We start from the raw sequence: 17,333 nt of genomic DNA, 5'->3' as shown, positions 1-17,333 counted from the left end.
ATTCCTCCCGATTTTCTTTTTTTCATTTATTTCCCGTTTTATTTTTTCTTCCACGCTGTGCCTACAAGCTTGCAGGTAGTAAAGGAATCAGGTAAAGGGGAGGAAATGGCCCATATTTATTTTGAAAACCTTCCTGGTGGAGGTACACGGATGAGTTTGGCCTTATATACCGGTAACGCGGCAAGACTTTTGCTTGAAAGGCCTCTAAAAACGACAAGGGAAAAAAAAAGAAAAAGGAAAAAAAAAAAGGAGAAAATAGCTGATTCCTCCCTTTCCCAGCTGGATGTTGGGGATCGTTTAAATACCCCTTTTTCCCTTCGAGGGTCCGTAATAAAAGCGGTGACAATGACACTGGTTTCCGCACCAGGAGGAATGTTTCGCTGCTTTAACATTGTTATTTTTGGCGGCGGGTGAGGCTCGGGGAAGGCGGCAGCACCCAACGCCGCTGCGCTCCCGCAGCTCCTACTGCGACACTGTATTAACTCCTAGTTAAGCCAGCAAATAATATTGTTCATTCATCTTTTTCAAAGTTGATTTATAGCAATCGACAGGTTAAAGCGTCATCTGACTTCATTACTTTTAAAAGCTGTCTATTTCAGAACTGTCACTTTTCATCACTTAAACCGAATAAACGGTTGAAGAAATGAATTGAGAGAGACTTGGAGATCGTGTTTATAATTCTTTGTCTCGACGTTAACATTCCTAATGACCTGACCTGCATGGGGAAACCTGCGTGCCTAACGCGGAGATTAAAAACAATAATAAAAAGAAAATCAACATCAACCCACCAGCCTCCAAAAGTTACAGGGAAGGCGAAAAGTGGGGACAGAGGAAGAGCAGCACCGAGATGCTGCCCTCACAGGGAGGAAGCGTCATGTATGATCACACATGTGCCCACGCACGGGGATGTGGAAGTTAGCACTGGGTTAGCCGTAAATAATTCTCTTGTGTCCGTTTCTTCCTCACACTCCTGTCGAGGCTGTTTAATATATGGGGGGAGCGTGAGGGGGGAATAATAATAGTAATCATCATCATATTCTAAAAACCATTAAAGGAAAGGTATCTCGGATCCTTTTAGCTCACGGAGTAATTTTCATACACTATTAAGATATTTCTTTAAAAGCGATCATCTCTCAGAAGGTCGCAGGTATTGTAGGGAAAGGATAGACCCATAAAGGAATTTTTTTTTCCCCCACGTTTTTTAGAGACCTTAAAAGAGTAAACAAAAAGATCTAAATCAGAGAAATGCACTCCTCAATGACAGCACGCGTCAAAGCTCTCAGGAGTTTCCCTGGCCACAGAAGAACTGGCGGCTCTGTGTGTGCTCCCCATGCTGGGAATTCACCTTTGTGGGAGTTCTCCTCCCCGCGCGGCCAGGTTCCCGCAGCGTGTTTGGCTCTATAAAACTATTGCCAATAACCTGCGTTTATTAATAAACCCGCGCCAGAGCCGCTTCCAGGGGGGCAGAGCGGGGCGAGAGGGGGAATTATTTTAAACAAAGCAGACAGGTTGCTCCCTACCTTTGCTCTCTCTTAACGCCTGAGCGCTGAAATAACACTGACCACCCTAAAAGTGCGGCAGAGGCGCCGGCAGAACCTGACCCCGCTCCGCGGCCGCGCAGGAAGCGGGATGCCCGCAGGGAGAGCGCGGGCGCGGAAGGTGTGCGCTCCAGAGGGGAATCGGGGAAGGTCAGAGCTGCCACCGGGAGGGTTGGATTTTGATAAAAACCACGTACGATGGGTTAGGAGGGTGTATTTTTTGGAGGGGTGACCCCGCTGCGCGCCCGCGTCCCCCCAGCGCCGCCGCCCGCCGCGCTCCCCAGCGCCACCTCGCTGCGCTGGGCGCAACTGCAGCCGCGCAGCGACCGCGCACCTGCGGGGCCGCGCACGGGGGCGCGGAGCGAGGGGACAGCGCCAGGGGACAGCACCAGGGGACAGACCCAGGGACAGACCCAGGGACAGAGCCAGGGACAGACCCAGGGACAGACCCAGGGGACAGCACTCGCGGAGCTCCTGCAGCCAAATCTCAAAAAGAACAGAAAGGCTTTTCTCGCCTTCTCTGCAATTTTTAAATGTCTTTTTTTGCCCTCCTGCACGGTGGTGCCTGACCTCGCAGGGAGACTGGGCTCGGGACTGTCCCGGAGCGCAAAATGCTGTGGTAAGACTGGGCATTCGAGTAAAAAGAGCAGAATTGAAGGAGTTCTCTCTGCCCGCTATGGCAGCAATTTCTGCACCAAAAACCCCCCAAAAAACCAAAACACTCACATTAACTACTATCAACTACTTTCTTTAAATCAAAATGATACTCAGAAGGCAGAGTAATTTCCTTATGGAGCACGTACCACTGCTATTTCTCAAGATAATTTAACATTTTTTTAATCTGTTTGTTTTCCCCAGGAAAAAAAAATAAATTAAATGGTAAAACCCCCCAAACACCAGCATTAGCGCTGATATAGTTCGAAATTCCCACGTCGCTTAAGGGAATAATCATAATAATAATGGAATAGGAAGCAGTGAATAATGCAATGTAAAGAAGATGATGAAAACGTAAAGTCTCGAAATACTTCCAGCACTTGGAGGACTCTTTTGGGAAATTATTAAAAAGAAACAGAAAAGAAAAAAAAAAAAAAAAAGAAGAGGAAGGCCCCTGCAGGCTCACAATAGGGACAGTGTCACATGCGCGTTTCAAAGCACCCCGCGGATCTCTCCTCGCAGGCAGGTGCTGAGCGGGAAGGAGGATTTGGGGGGATCCTTTTCGGTCCTTCTGAGAAGGGAGCAGCGGCAGGGGCAGGGAGGAAAGGAAAGACCCCAATTCCCGAGGTTTTGGTGGCTTTGGGTGACAACGGAGGGCAGAGATTCCCCCGGGTCCTCTTCGCCCTCCCGTTCGCACAGAACTCCTGCCCAGCAGCACACACGGCAGTTGTTTAGCATGAAACGTGCTATTAAGTATTGATCAAGAGCATCCACATGTTATTCCGAGAATGTAAAGAGCTATTAAGAGCCATTTGACTTTAGCAGAAAGTAGCGAATATTAGTTAATGAGTAATGGAGAAAATAGAGAGGTGCGGGGCGGCGGGCCCCCGGCCGGCCCCAGCACAATTGGATTCTTTCAAAGAAAGCAGAAAAGAAGAGGAAAAATCGCTCTATTTTTTAATTCCAGCGAGAATTTCAACGGGGAACAATATAACCCAACAGCTGCGACAGGTGGAAGAGAGATAATTGAGCAAAGGCTGCTTTTGACAATTAATATTGCGGGGAGATAATGTCCCCGGTCGGGGTTTGTTAAGAGCCCGGGGATGCGAGCAGGCAGTGCGGGGGATGCAGCAACACCCAGAAATTATGAAAAACGCTCAGAATTAGGGTAAAGGGAAAAAAACCCCAACAAAACAGGAGGGTGAAAAGACAGGGAAGAAATTCCCCCTGTCCAGTGCGGACAGTGGATCCCTCAGGCTGAGAAGTTTTCCGTCCTAACACCACCTTGTTTGTTTGTTTGTTTGTTTGTTTGTTGGTTTGGTTTTTTGTTTTGTTTTGTTTTAATTTTTTGGGGGGGGGGAGGTTGGGTTTGTTTTTCTTTTTTTTTTTTTTTTTTTTGTTTTTTTGGTTGTTTTTTTGTTTGTTTAGAAAAGAGTGTTCCAGGTAGACAACTTAATGCCCGGAGTCTTTTTTTTTTAAAAAAATGCTTTTATTGTTATTGCACTTCCTACCACAAGATGCAGAGCAAGTCAGCGGAGTTTGTATTACAACTATGTCATAATGTTTCACTGATGCAAAACATGTAGCCAGAGGGGGTTGCTAATGATTCCTGGATTAGAGAGAGGGAGAGCGAGAAGTGAGAAAAAGAAAACCTGGTTTCTTTTTTTCTTTTTTTTTTTTTTTTCTTTTTTTCTTTTTTTTTTTTTTCCCTCTCCTTAAGCTACGTAAAACCTGCCCATTAATAACCAGCCCTTGCGACACCTCAGTATCTCGCACAGACACGCGGACCTGCCACGAGCCTTTTAAACACCGCAAACGTTTTGCATATTCCACCTATTAATTATGTTCGCAGCCTATTAATTTCAGGGGGTTCTTTTCAAGAGGAGACAACTTCCAACTTCGCATCCGTGTGGGGGGCGGGATGCTCCGAGGGCTGGGGATTTCCTCTCGGGGTGAGGAGCGCTCCAAAGTCACCCTACCAGCGTTCCCCAAAAGCTCTCCCCTCTGCTCAGGGTGTGCCAAATCTCTGTCCCGGCTGTTCGGGGAGCGGACCGGCTCCTCTCGGGGTGTTCGGGGCCCCCGGGGGATGAGGAGAGGGGTGGCAAGGGGAGATGTCGGCATTGAGGAGCGCCCTGCCGAGATGCCACCCGGCGCTGCGGGGCTGTGCTCGCCCTCCTCCCGTGCTGGGCTCCAGGCCCGGTGGCGGAGGCTGTCCCGGGCAGGGTGGGGGGTTTGGGGGAGGATGTGAGCAGAGCAGAGCTCTCCTGCACGGTGGGCAGGGACAGGTGGGGTTCGGCCGCCCGGGGCAGGGGCTGCGGCACCCGTTCCGGCCTCGTGGTGCCTGCTCCCCGCAGCCTCTCCAGCAAGGCTGCAGCTGGAAAGGATTTTCCCTATTTGACAAGATAGTTTTCTTTTTAATTTCTGTCCTTCTTCTTTTTTTTTCTTTTTTTTTTTTTTATTTTTTATTTATTTTTCTCCTGAACCTCTGAAACCCGTGCAGGGAACGACGGGGAGCAGGGAAGTGCCCAGACAGCCCAGGACCCTGGCGAGGGGACCGCTGCCACCACCGCTGCCCCGGCCACCTCGGGCTGGAGCCCTCTCCATCCTTCCCGCAGGCTCGGGGGCGATGCTGGCCGCCCTCCTACCCCTCCTTCCCCCAGGGGCAGCCCCTCTGGTGTGTCCCTCTGCCCGGAGTGACACCTGGCCCTGTCCCACCGCTGTCCCCTCGGCCCAGCTTGGCATCACCCCTGCAGCGAGGCTGCATCAGAGACCAGCGGGGCCAGGTGGGACCGAAGAGCCCCAGACCTGCAGCAACCTCGGGAAAAGGCAGAGGCGAGGAGAGGGCTCGGGTCATGGTTACAGCCCCTGAGATCTGCCGGGCAGGCGTGAGCTTTGCCCCTAAACCCCGCCTGAGCGGGCAGCTGCCAGCGCTGGAGGCCGACCCCGACCCCAGGGCTGCCACCAGCCCCGGGCACCCCGCGGCAGGAGCTGTCCGGCCCTTTTATCTCCGCCTTTGGCTCAGAAGAGATGAAAAATAAAAAGTTTCAAATGTGACCTACTTCCATCTCCCCCTCCCCCTTTCCCTTCAGATATTCACGTCATCTATTAAGGGAGGGTGGGGGGGGGGGGGAGAAGGGAGAAGCTAAATTTACGAGGTCTGGTGGGTTCTGGAGTCTGGGTGCTGGGAAACAGGTGTTGGCAGTTCGCTAGAGTGTCAGTCAACTTTTGGAGATGAAGTCATTAGGGAGGTAGTCTCCTCGGAACAATCTGGTGGTTTCAGTCGGAGTTAATTTATACCGAAAAAAAAAAAAAAAAAGAGAGAGAGAGAGAGAGAGAGAGAGATGGGAAAAAAAAAAAAAAAAAAAAAAAGGAAAGAAAGGAAAAAATAAAAGAGCCTGTAGAAATACCGAAGGGGACAAACATAACGAGAACAGATTCACACTCCCACAGATTATGCCACTTGGAAGTCACATCCTGAGAAAAATAGCCGGCTCTCGCACAGCGGCGGCGCGGGGCGGGCGGGGGCCGCGCCGGGGCTGGGAGGGCGCAGCCGGGGGCAGAACAGGTCCTGGCCGCTCCCCCGGCATCCCCGCACCGCCACCGCCTCCGCTCCGGCTCCCGGGGCCACAACTGTCCGGGAGGGACCGGCCAGGGTCACCTTCTGCCCGCGTCCCCCTCCCCACCCTGCGGGCAGCGGGGCCGCGAATCGCCGGTGACCCTGAACTGTCGGCGCTGTCTGTGCAGGGGCCGGCGATCCGCGGGCCGAGACAAAAGGTTCCATGCGCACAAACCCCGTCTCTCCCCTCGAGGCAGGCCCGAGCACGGCGCTGCTCGGAGCCGCGGCCGGCGGGCAGGGGGGGCTCGGCGCGGAGAGCCCGGCACAGGCGTGGTGCGGGCTCTGCCTGCCAGGCATCGCGGCATATCATGTGCTTCAAAAGATGGGGGGGGGGAGGAAAGGAATGATGCTCAGATCCCATCGCCCACCCCCCCTCTGCAGTTGGGTGACAAATCACCTCCGTTGTATCAACCACTTGTTTCTTTTAGTATCGCGGGGAAAGATTTCATTAATGCTCCTCCAGATCCTCTTTTTCCCCCCCGCCCTCCCCTCCCTCCAAATCTATTTTCTTGCTCAGAGTGTGTCTTCTAATCATAATTAAAATCGTCTCATATACATCGGCGTCTCTCGTGTGCATATTGAATTGCAGGTGACTGGGCGGAATGTTATTTCACTCGTGTCTCTCATTTTTACCTTTACACTCACACCAAAACCACAACAACAACAACCACCAAAAGGAGGGGAAGGAAAAAAAAAAAGCAAAAAAAGCCCCCCAGCCCCCCGGCCTCAGACAAGGTGGGTCGTGAACAGCGATAGAAAGGCGATAGTCACGATCCATGCTTTGCCAGGCAGCGCCACGTCCAACCCCACGGCCAGCCCGCTACTTCACTTAATATAATTAAGATTAAAACTGAAGTGCTGGCGGCGGGAGCGGTGTCGCTGGGTCGCAAGGACAGCAAGGACCTGCTGGCCCGGCTCAGGCACGCAGGGGTCACTCCTATTTGGCCATTTCCACCTTATTTCCTCCACCCTGCTCTCGAGGTGCATACGCGCAGCGGTGCGCGGAGGTTCCGCTCGGGCACAGGGCAGAAAGCTCACCCAGATGACCTTTTTGCCTTTTTCTCCCCCCTTTTAAAAGCAGAGAAAGATGATCTCTGGGCCGTTATTTACAGCCACGTAATTAAGTCAATATGATGGTTTCGAACCAGAATCCCAGTCCCACTCGCGGCGGAGCGAGAGGGGCTGAAGCCAAGTTTATTGTCTGTCACTTCGAGGCATGGGGGGTTAATTTAAGCGCTATTGGTATTATTTCTCTGCGTCCGAGGCCACAAGCAAAGCACAGACCGCAGTGCTGGGTGTTTATTGCAGGCGATGTGACAGTCTGGATGCAAGGCGAGGAGGGAGTGTGGGAGAGTTCAGGCGAGGGCTGAACCAGCCCCGTAAGCAGGGCAGAAACCCGTGTCTTCTTTTTCTTCCAGGCTTACATGAGGGTTTACCATTCGTTTCTTTTTCTTTACTGATTTTTTTTTTTTTTTTTTTTTTTAACCAAACAGATACGCTCTGCTCATTTAATTTCCCGACACCGCATTCAGCCTCTGCACCTTAAAGTCCTTTTAGCGGTAGGTCCACGTTTATACCTCCTCTGGAGCAAGTGCAAAACACACTTCAGCTCAAGGGCTGGAGAAAATCCTTCTCCGCAAGCAGAAGCTCTGCTGAGCAGCCTGGTGCTGCTGATTATATAGTGCAACTTGAAATGATCTCAGCCGGTGGAATATTAATCAAATCAATCAGGGTTGACAAATGAGAAATATTTGAGGGAAGGTGGTAATTTACAACTTTGTTATTAGTTAAGAATCTCCCGCCTTGTAAGAGTAATTAATAACTCCTGGATGGGAACAATTTGGAGACGGCAAGAAGACAGCGTCTTGAAATAAAACAGGATAAAGAGAGGGGTTGAGAAGTGAACTGCGCCTCCGTGCAAGAGAAATTGCAAATGATTTTTTAAAAGATGTCTACGGGGGCATTATATATATAATCTGTACATTATGTATACACGAGTATAAATATGGAATAATCAGGCGAGCGAGCGAGGGAGACTGGACAGGAGATAAATACTGAAAAAATAAATCAAAACATTGATTCTCGTGGTCACGTCTCCCGTCCAAAGATTAGATGAAACGCTGGGTTTCAAAGTACTTCAAAGAAATGATCCCCAAAATGCAAAAGTGCAAGGCAGAAACCAAAGGAGTGAGTCCGGAGTGATTTGAGAAATGTATTTTTCCCCCTCTCTCTCGTCCACCCACACTCCCCCTCTCCCATGCCTGATAAATGTGAAGACCCCTTTTCTCCCCAACTCCCGCTCAGATGGGAAAACTCAATTGTCTGCAATGTTTATAGTGTTAACCCTACTTATCTACAGAACCCTCCCCTCCCCACCCCTCCCTTTTCACTTTCCATAGACACACATTGATTATTAGACTGTATGGACCCCCCTCCTTTTCCACAACCCCACCCTCAACAACTGACCAAAATAATGACTTGTTGGAAAACTATAAATCATTTTCGTGTTTCAATCCCTGAAGACTCTATTTAAGTAAATAGGCTTACTGTGAAACAATGCATAGATCCAAGTCCTTCTCCGGATTGCTTCCAAATGCTGCCATCTCCAAAACTTTTATTTACAAGAGAAGAAGAGGAAGAAGAAGGAGGGGAAGGTTACAAAAAAAAAAAAAAAAAAAAAAAAAGTAGCAAAAAAAAAAACAACCCAAACTTTGGCAAACTTTATCTCTTCTTTATTATAAGCTTCAGCCTCGCCTTGGTAAGCCCCAGCCTGTTCTACAAAAGGTGGCTAGAGATTGAGATTTATTGGTTTCCAAATGAAAAGATTCATTCGATATAAGAGGTTAACTCAAAGTTCCTTAAACCGTGACTAGCATTGGCAAGGAGCTTTGCCTAGTCAGCACAAAGGCAGTTCAAAGAAACCTTTAAAAATACACACAGATATACATACACACAAACACACTCTCACACTTTAGCCTCAACTGCAATTTTCTTTTCATTTTTGTTTCTTTCTGCCATTACAAAGCCCTGAGCCCCTTTGTAGGTAGCTGGAGGTTTTTTTGTTTTTTGTTTTTTTTTTTTTTTTCTCCAAGCTGAACTTTGCCATTTTGGTGTTGACCAACCCCCTTTTCTTTTGCAACCAGTGAATGAAAAGACTCGATGAAGAAAAAAAAAAAAAAAAAAAAAAAAAAAAAAAAAAAAAAAAGAAAGAAGAAAAGATTAAGAAGTAAACGGGGTGAACAAAAAAAAAAAAAAAAAAAAAAAAGAAAGAAAAAAAAAAATCCTTCTAATTTATAGCGAGCAGAACAACGTTTAAAAAAATAATACAACCCCAAAGAAAACCCCAAATCCGTACAAAGAGGGGGGGTCAGGCGAGGTGACACGGCAGAGAAAAGCAGCCCCGCGCTGCTCGGGGGCGCTCGGAGCGGGTTTGGGGCGCGCATGTCCGTCTGTCCGGCCGCGCGTCCGTGTGCGCGCCCCGAGCCGCACACAGCGGCCGCGGGGCTGGAGGGCTCCGTCCTGCGTGTGGAGCCTGAGCCATGGAAATGGTAATGAGGGAAAATTAACCCGGCCGTTTGTTACATTGCAGAGAGATCAATGCCTGACCCGGGGCTGAGGGATAGCTTACTGCTGCAGCAAAGATATGAGATAATCGCTCTGAAACACGCTGGTGGCGGGGGACAAACGGGCACCCATTTGAATATCAGTAGTAGTAGTAATAATAATAATAATAATAATAATAATAATAATAATAATAATAATAATAATAATAATAATAATATAAACAGCGTTGAGGTCTGGCCAGAGCGTGCGGGGAGCTGCAGGGGGAAGGTGCTGGGGCTGTCCCGGGGGACCCTGCGGAGCCCGAGCCCGGCTCGCCCCGAGCCCCGGCCCCGCCGCATCCCCGCAGCGCATCCGAACGGGAGCGCGGACGGAACCTCGGCTCGCGGGGATGTTAGAGCGGGGACAGGCTGACCTTTTGGGGATTTAATGGTTTTATTTCCGTGAGACCTCGAAATAAAACATGAGAAGATGAAGGGGTTGGACAAATTCAGCTGGAGGAGAGAGACTGAGCTGCTGTCTAAAAAGCAGCCAGTGGAGGCTAATGAGACCTTTGGGGTAGGAAAAGTGTACTTTTTTTTTTTTTTTTCCCTTTAGTAAGACATCAGTAAACCCACAAAATTGAAAATAGTGACAGTGCAAAATGAATCATCCTCCTATAAAGGGACTAGGAAACACAAAACACGAGCGGGGAGGGGGTGTCTATCAGGCGTGGAACATAATAAAAATAATTTTTTTTAAAGGCAGCTGAGGAAGGTGGCAGGGTTCTCCCCATGTTTCAGAAGACAATATGGGCAGTGTGATGTGCTCTGACCTGCCTCCTATTGTACAAGTTCGCCATTGGCTTCAGCGAGGGAAAGATCGAGTTTTATCTGAATAAAGTCCAGCAAAGTTTGCTGGATGGCAGCCCTGACTCTCACTGCTCCTTTGAGCCTCACGCAGTGTCAATGCAAAAACTAGCCTGGATGTCAATGTCTCATTTAAGGCTTTATCCTCAAGATATTTTGCATATGTTTCTGTCAGAGTTTATTATTATTAATGTTGTTGTTGTTATTATTTACTTTAGTGAGCTTAAAAAAAAAATAAGCTTCTTTTTAAGGGTAAGCGAAACCGTCTGCGGAGAGGATGAAATTTGAGGTCACTGTCCAGCAAATTTCCAGGGGTCGTTCACAAATAACGATGCAGGAGTTTAGGGCAGAAACTTGTTGGCTGAGATTAGATTCTGCAGGAAGGAAAACCTGCGAGTGGAATCCATTACATCTGCAGCGGGGGGACGACTTTCTTGTCCAGAAAAATAAACCTTGCAAAGAATAGGAACGGACAGTGATCTCCAAGGAAAGCGCTGGGATGGTTTGGGATGATTTGGGAGGATTTGGGATGCCCGGGGCTGAGCCCCAGCCGCTGCGGCCCCAAAGGCAGCAGCCCCGCTCCCACCGCCAAGCTCAGGCAGCAGAATTGTGGAAATGTGGTCTGAAAAAGGCTCTGGGGCAAGGAAAAAAAAAATATTGGAGAAGGATGGAAAATCGCACTTAAGATGACAAAACAGTTTGTGATCAAGGGAAGAGAGAAGCTGGTGGAGCCGCTTTTAAAATTCGGATTATCTTTAAACCTGGGAATTAAGAGGGGCTGAATGTGGCTTCGCCTGCGGGGCGGGAGTTTGTGGGTAGAGAAGAATAAAGTTTTAACCCCAGTACCTGGCCAATAGGAATAATCACGGGAATGGTTAAAAAGCCGCTGGGAAGTATCAAACGGAAAAACAAACAAATAAACAAACAAACAAAAACAAATGGCGAAACTTCCCGGAAAGCTCGAAAGGGCACGAAAAGAGGGGATTGGGCGGGGGAGGGGGGTGGAAAAAAGGGAGAGAAAAATGATTCTGTGATGCCTGGATATTCCGACAGGAATGAATGAAAAATGAGAAATCGGAGAAGGGATTCTGCGCAGCTATATGGCAGGGACTTAAAAATTACATCTGGAGCATAGCTGTCCTTGGCAAGTCGTTCTTGTTCTTTGATATCATATATATATATATACATTTATAAACGTATTAGCAACAAGTATTCAAGGATCTAAACTAATTGATTCTGAAGTTTCTTGGAATTTGTCCAAAGAGCAATATAGTTTTAATTGTACATTGCTTAAAACGCCATTTCTCGAACAGTGTGAAACAAGTCATAAAAGTCATAAAGCGTATCACGGTTTTTTCCCCGCACATAAATACTCGTCCAGCACCCTCAATCTTCTCTTGATACTCATAAGAGGTGCGAAAATAATTTCGAAGACATGTAACTACACCATTACAGAAACCTGGAAATTGGTAATCCATTTAAACTGATTTAGAAGGCGCTTCTGATTTTAAGTTTTAGTGGGAAAAGAAAAAAAAATAGGATTGAGACACCTTCCCAACTATTTCTACTTACCTACGAGCAAGAAAGGTTTTGAAATCTAATTTTAAACCTGAGCACTAATGTTCCAGTTGGGCTAATGAGGTAGAACTGGGTTACTGTGCAAAGTATTGGGGTGGAGATAAAAAGGCCTGTAAAGTTTATATACATTTCTGTTTTGCTCATCCCGCCCTTGGAAACACAGCCAGCAGCATCCCCAGCTAATCAGCCAGAACCAACCTCAGCGAGCGAACTTTTGTTTTTCAATTAACGACACTATATTTTCAGCATTAGAGACCATGGCTATAAATATCTGACTATTTCTCTTAAAGAAAGAAAGAAAAAAAAATTACGACAGAAGACTGACTGCCCCCTCTCCCTCTCTCCCCCCCGCCCCTTTCCCTGCACACCCACACTTTTCGTGTCTAAAATTAGCAGGGAAAACTATGCACTGGAGAGAAAGTGCGATGTAGCTAAAGGCAGGGAGGCTTCATTAGTTCCTGCAAAGGCTTGGGCTGGAGCTGGGGCCGGAGCGCCAGCCATCAAAGGGAGCCAACTGCATCTTTGCAGATCGTTCTGGCGCTTCAGAGAGCGATTCAGGCTGGAAATCTGTAAAATCCACGCAAACCTTTCTCCTCTCGCTACTAGGCACCCTTTGACACAGTTGTATTGAAGTTGGGGCTGGAAGGTCCTTGGAGGTCTCCGAGTGTGACAGTACTTAGAATAGCGGGTAGATGGCACAATTTTCTAACATTTAGAGAGAAGAACCCACGCTGGGAGCAATAAGTCCATTTAAAAGCCCTTTATTTAAAAGGAACAAAGATAACTGACAAACAAAGTACAGAGACATCTCAATGAAATTTCTGGAGAAGAATAAAAAACTCTCTGCAAAGGAAAACACAAGTTCTCGCGTTTATTTATTGTTGTTTTAAGTACAATACCGAAATTAAATTAAATTAAAACGTAGATGTATCTAACAAGCTCCCAGAGCTGAGGATGTTTAAATCAGGAGATCCAGGATGGTAAGATACGAGCAGCTATTTGAAAGGAAGGAAATTCAGAAAATAGGGGTAATGTTTCAGAGTGAATACAGCTCTCACATGCCCGTTGTTTAAAGGGCTCCATCACATCAGCACATGCAATTTTTTTTTTTTTTCCAAGGCGAATCGGAGAAAGATGTGGTCAAGGGTGTGTGTGCGTGGGGGGGGGAGGGGGGGGAATAAAACCAGGGAAGAAGGGGGAGGGGGGAGAAATCTGAGGTTGGGAGCTACTTTCTAGGAAAGGGAAATAATCTTAAGGCTGCATTTCAGTAATTTTTTTTTTTTTTTTTGACAGTGCTTGAATCCAACAATGAATGGCGCTTCTTTCTGAGTTCATTCCTTTTATACGCGTGCAGGGTGTTGGGTAGGGTTCAAAGCAAAGGCTGAGAAAAAGGAGAGAGAAATTTCAGCAGAGGTAGGCAGCATCTCTGCGAGGTGCTGTGGCTCCTGAGAGCCGCTCGCAAGCATTTATGGAGCGACACGCAGATAATTCAGGGACAATTCCCCCCCCTTTTATTATTCATCCTGGTCTTCGAAACTCGACGGGTTTTGGTACCGAACACGCGTATGTTCGATATTTTGGGGCTGAAGGAAAAAAAAATTACGTGAGAGTAGGGGGGAGAAGGGAGAGGGTAATGCCGAGAAATTAGGCATTGATCCGGGTTTGATCGAGTCTGGGAGCTTCCACCAGCAATAAGCAGGCAAACACTCCCAAAACAGAGACAAACACACGCTCTCAGCTCCACTGATTATGTTAAAAAGGAGGGAAATAAAAGGAGGACGGGTGAAAAAAGGAAAAAAAGAGAAAAAGCGAAGGAAAAAAAAAAGGCAATAAGCTGTATGTTCCCTCGAATCTGTGGTGCTGTAAAGAAATCAGTTTCCGTATAAATGATTGTATTTGGGTGGGTGCTTTTCCGACTTATTTGTTGAGTAAATCTCTCTCACCGCGCTGAAGGCGAATCCCTGTTGATAAATCCATCATTACCGTTTGGATACAGGGAGACAGCAGCGCCACTAAATTTATCTTACATTTGTAGCGCTTTAATAGACATTTATTAAATGCTTTCAGAGAGAGACATGGGGCGCCTGATTACATCCTAGTTATAGACAGAACATAAAGACACACGTTAACAGCAATTTACAAGAAGGAGGGGGGAAAAAAAAGAATAAAGAAAAGAAAACAAAAGAAAAGGCAAAGTTTGGGAGCGAAGCTGCTGGGAAGCAGGCAGCGTGCTCCTCTCCGTATGGCCGCTAAATGCCAGCTTTTTTTCTCCTGCATTTCTGGGAATATTAATCGTGGCCTAGAGATGTGTGTGCATGTCTCCATACAGAGTACGAGCCACGCACTCGCACCCGCAGATGCGCGCGTATGGATCAAACAAGGCGACGCAGATTTCTGTTCCATTCCCCAACACACAGGAATACAGGAGAGCATTTACAATGGATTCATCACCCTCTTCCACACTCGCCCTCCACCCCCTTACCCCTCTTACACCCCCTCCCAGCACACACACCACCCCCCCGCCAGCTTTTAACTCTAATTTCAATCTTCTTCAACTGGAGAATCTCCAGGGACCTGGGCAAACTTGTGTAAAATAGTTAAACCAAGCGTGTTTCAAAGAGGATTGCTGAGTTCCTCTTCCTGCCCTAATAAACCGAAAGGCCCAGTTCAAAGAAAACACGCTGGAATCAAAATTCAAAATATCTCACGACTCGCACGGATGGAGCAGGCTGCGAGCGATGGATACGGCTTCGTGCGTTGGTGGTCATGTAGTGACAAACGTTTCGCCCCCTTTTTATTTTATTTTATTTTTTTTTGCGTATGGAAACCCTTCCTTTGGGCTTTTTCTCCCTTTCTTAAATATGCATGTATATTAAAAACCTTTCTATTTGCTTTCAAACCCTTTTCTTCCAGCGTCTCTCAGGTACATGTTTAAAGCCACCTCTCGCTTTTATGAAGTTAACCCGCTCCTGCAGAGATCTGATCAAATTCGGGTTCACGCCGCTCACTGCCCTCCGCTCCACAGCGCGCCCGCACCGCGGAGCCTCTGCCTTCAGGACCAAGGCTTTAGACGCGAATTCATGTATTTATTTTGTTTTCGGGCGTCTCGCAAGGCTCGCCTCCGCGTTACCTTCCCACCACCCGAGTCACTGCAAGGGCAGCATCGCCCGGATAACACATGGAGCTCGGAGCTTCTCCTGCTCTAACACCGCGTGGGTCGCCTTTCACCGGGGACAGGGACACACGCACACACGCACAGACACATCCGCACCAGCGCAGAGCTGATCCCCGCACCTCCAGGAAAATAAATAAATAAATAAGCGCCGCGCGAAACCTTCCCTCCACCTCTGCCCTTCTGCGAGAACACTTCTTCTATCTAAAAGTTTCCGAAAGAAAATAAATACAAGTGACACACTGGTCTGGGAAAGCTCATTAGTTCGTTGTCCAAGTCTAATAAAAGAACAGAAGTGCAAATTATAGAGTTCAGCTTCAACACACGCTCTGTCAACTAAAATCAACCGAGTGCAGCCTTGATTCAAATAGCTGCGAAGTTGGTCCGCAATTCAAAACCACCTTCCCCCTCCTCCCTTCCCCTTCCCACCTCCACCCTCCGCCCTGCCGCAGGGACATTTGGTTGGAAAAATATTGTTCCAAGGAAGGTAATGATAAAGCTTAACATTAGGAAGAGGAGTGCGCAAACTCATTTCCCCATCGGTAATCCCAATAAAAGGAGCGTGGTGCTTCGCTGGGAAGGGCTGGGACGGGGGCTGCGTGTGTGTGTGGATCAGGGAGGGGGAGGAGGGACAGGACTCCTGAAATAACATCTTCTTTCCAGCAAGGTAGAAGAAGAAACGGCCCCTTTGTTTTGATAATTAGCTAAGCCCAAACTAGGAAAGCAGATGTGTTTGCTTAGCTAATCATAAGACAAGTTTCTTTCAAAGAACTTCATTGAGCGATGGCAATTCCGAAGGAAGGAGAAGGATTTCATTTTCCTCTCTCCCTTGCCTCCCACCCCCCTCTATTTTTATTATTATGGGGTGGGTTTTTTTTTTTTTCCCCCTCCTATACTTCTAATATGATAGAAACGCTTCCGATTACCTAGGTGGGAAGAAAGCAAACCCTCTTCATCATAGCACCGGGCTCGCCCCCGGAGCAGCGCAGCCACCTCGGGCTCTCCCTGCTGCACGTTACAGCCAGATCTGTTGACATTTTACGTGGGGGGGGGGGGATGGGTAGAGAGAGGGGAGGAAAAAAAGAGAAGTGGGAAAAATAAAGTTTTAATGACATGTATGACATATGAAATTAGGCAGTTTTACAATTGGGTTTGAATGCGATGCTAACTGATTACAACTGTGTTATCAAAAGGGTGATAAGATTTATAACTTCGCGAGCACAAGCCTCTCCTCTTAATGACAATAGATGTTCAATAGCTGAAATCTGGTTTCTATTTCCCAAGAAGAGACGCTGTGTGTCTCCGTTGCCCCTTTATTACCGCAGGATTCAAGATCCTCTCTAAAACAGCTCGGCACTTGGAAATCCACAGGCCAGGAATACCTTTATGGTCCCTATTAACTACTGTGTTATTTACACTTTCGCTGGTGCTTCTCACTCAATACCCCTATCGCATACGAGGGGATAAGACAGCCTCTCTCCTTGCCTTTCGCTGCCTGTTTGGGGTTTATATTTTGCATTTCTTTGCTTTACAAAAGAGGGGGAGAAAAAGGGGAGAAGGGGGAAATGGAAAAGAAACAACCCCACAGCTCTGTCCCTTACACCCTTCTCCTCCCCAGCTCCCTAAACCAACACATTAAGCAAACTTTAAAAACTGGGTTCCTATTACAAAGCAGCGCCCAGGACTAACTGCTTTAAAATTACTGCATAATTAGATTTAGTTGAATTTCACCATTAATTAGGCAGCCGCACTGCGGGGAGCCTTTGAAATCTGAGAAAATGGGAAAAATCATCTGAAGCACGTTTTTTAAACCCAACTTCAATAAATCCTGACAAGGCCTGCATTTCTCCGTGTATCTCTTTCCATTCTACAAAGCAAAGCGAAGCGAGCGCGATCCCCAGGACCCACTAAAGTTTTAATTAAAAAAAAAAAAAAAAAAAAAAAAAAAGAAGAAGAAGAAGAAGAAAAAAAAGAAGAAGAGGAGAAGGAAATAAAAATAAAACCCATCTCCATTCCCACATCCCGCTCGTTATCAGCGGCGGTTACGGAGCGCCTCGAAACATCCTTGCCTTTTCCTCGCTATCCCTATCTCTTTCTCCCCCCTTTTTTATTATTTTTTCCCCTTTCGGGCCCATCCCGAGGACGCCGCGCTCTCGCTGCGGGCGCAGACCCCGCTATCCCGCCCGGGGTCGGCGTGACCCCGCCGCTCCGCGCCGCGCTCGCACGGGGGAGATGCTTCCACAGGTCATTGACACGCGGGCGGGATGCGGGCGGCGGGGGAAGCGCGGCCGCTCCCGGCGGCTCGGGGCGCTGCGCGGGGCGCGGAGCGGGGCCGCGGGGCCCCCCCGGCTGCGCGGGGCGAGCGC

This window comes from Melospiza georgiana, chromosome 13 (assembly GCF_028018845.1).
Source record: "Melospiza georgiana isolate bMelGeo1 chromosome 13, bMelGeo1.pri, whole genome shotgun sequence".
NCBI classification, from domain to species: domain Eukaryota; kingdom Metazoa; phylum Chordata; class Aves; order Passeriformes; family Passerellidae; genus Melospiza; species Melospiza georgiana.
The sequence above is the reverse complement of the archived record's forward strand: the minus strand, read 5'-3'. Positions refer to the sequence as shown.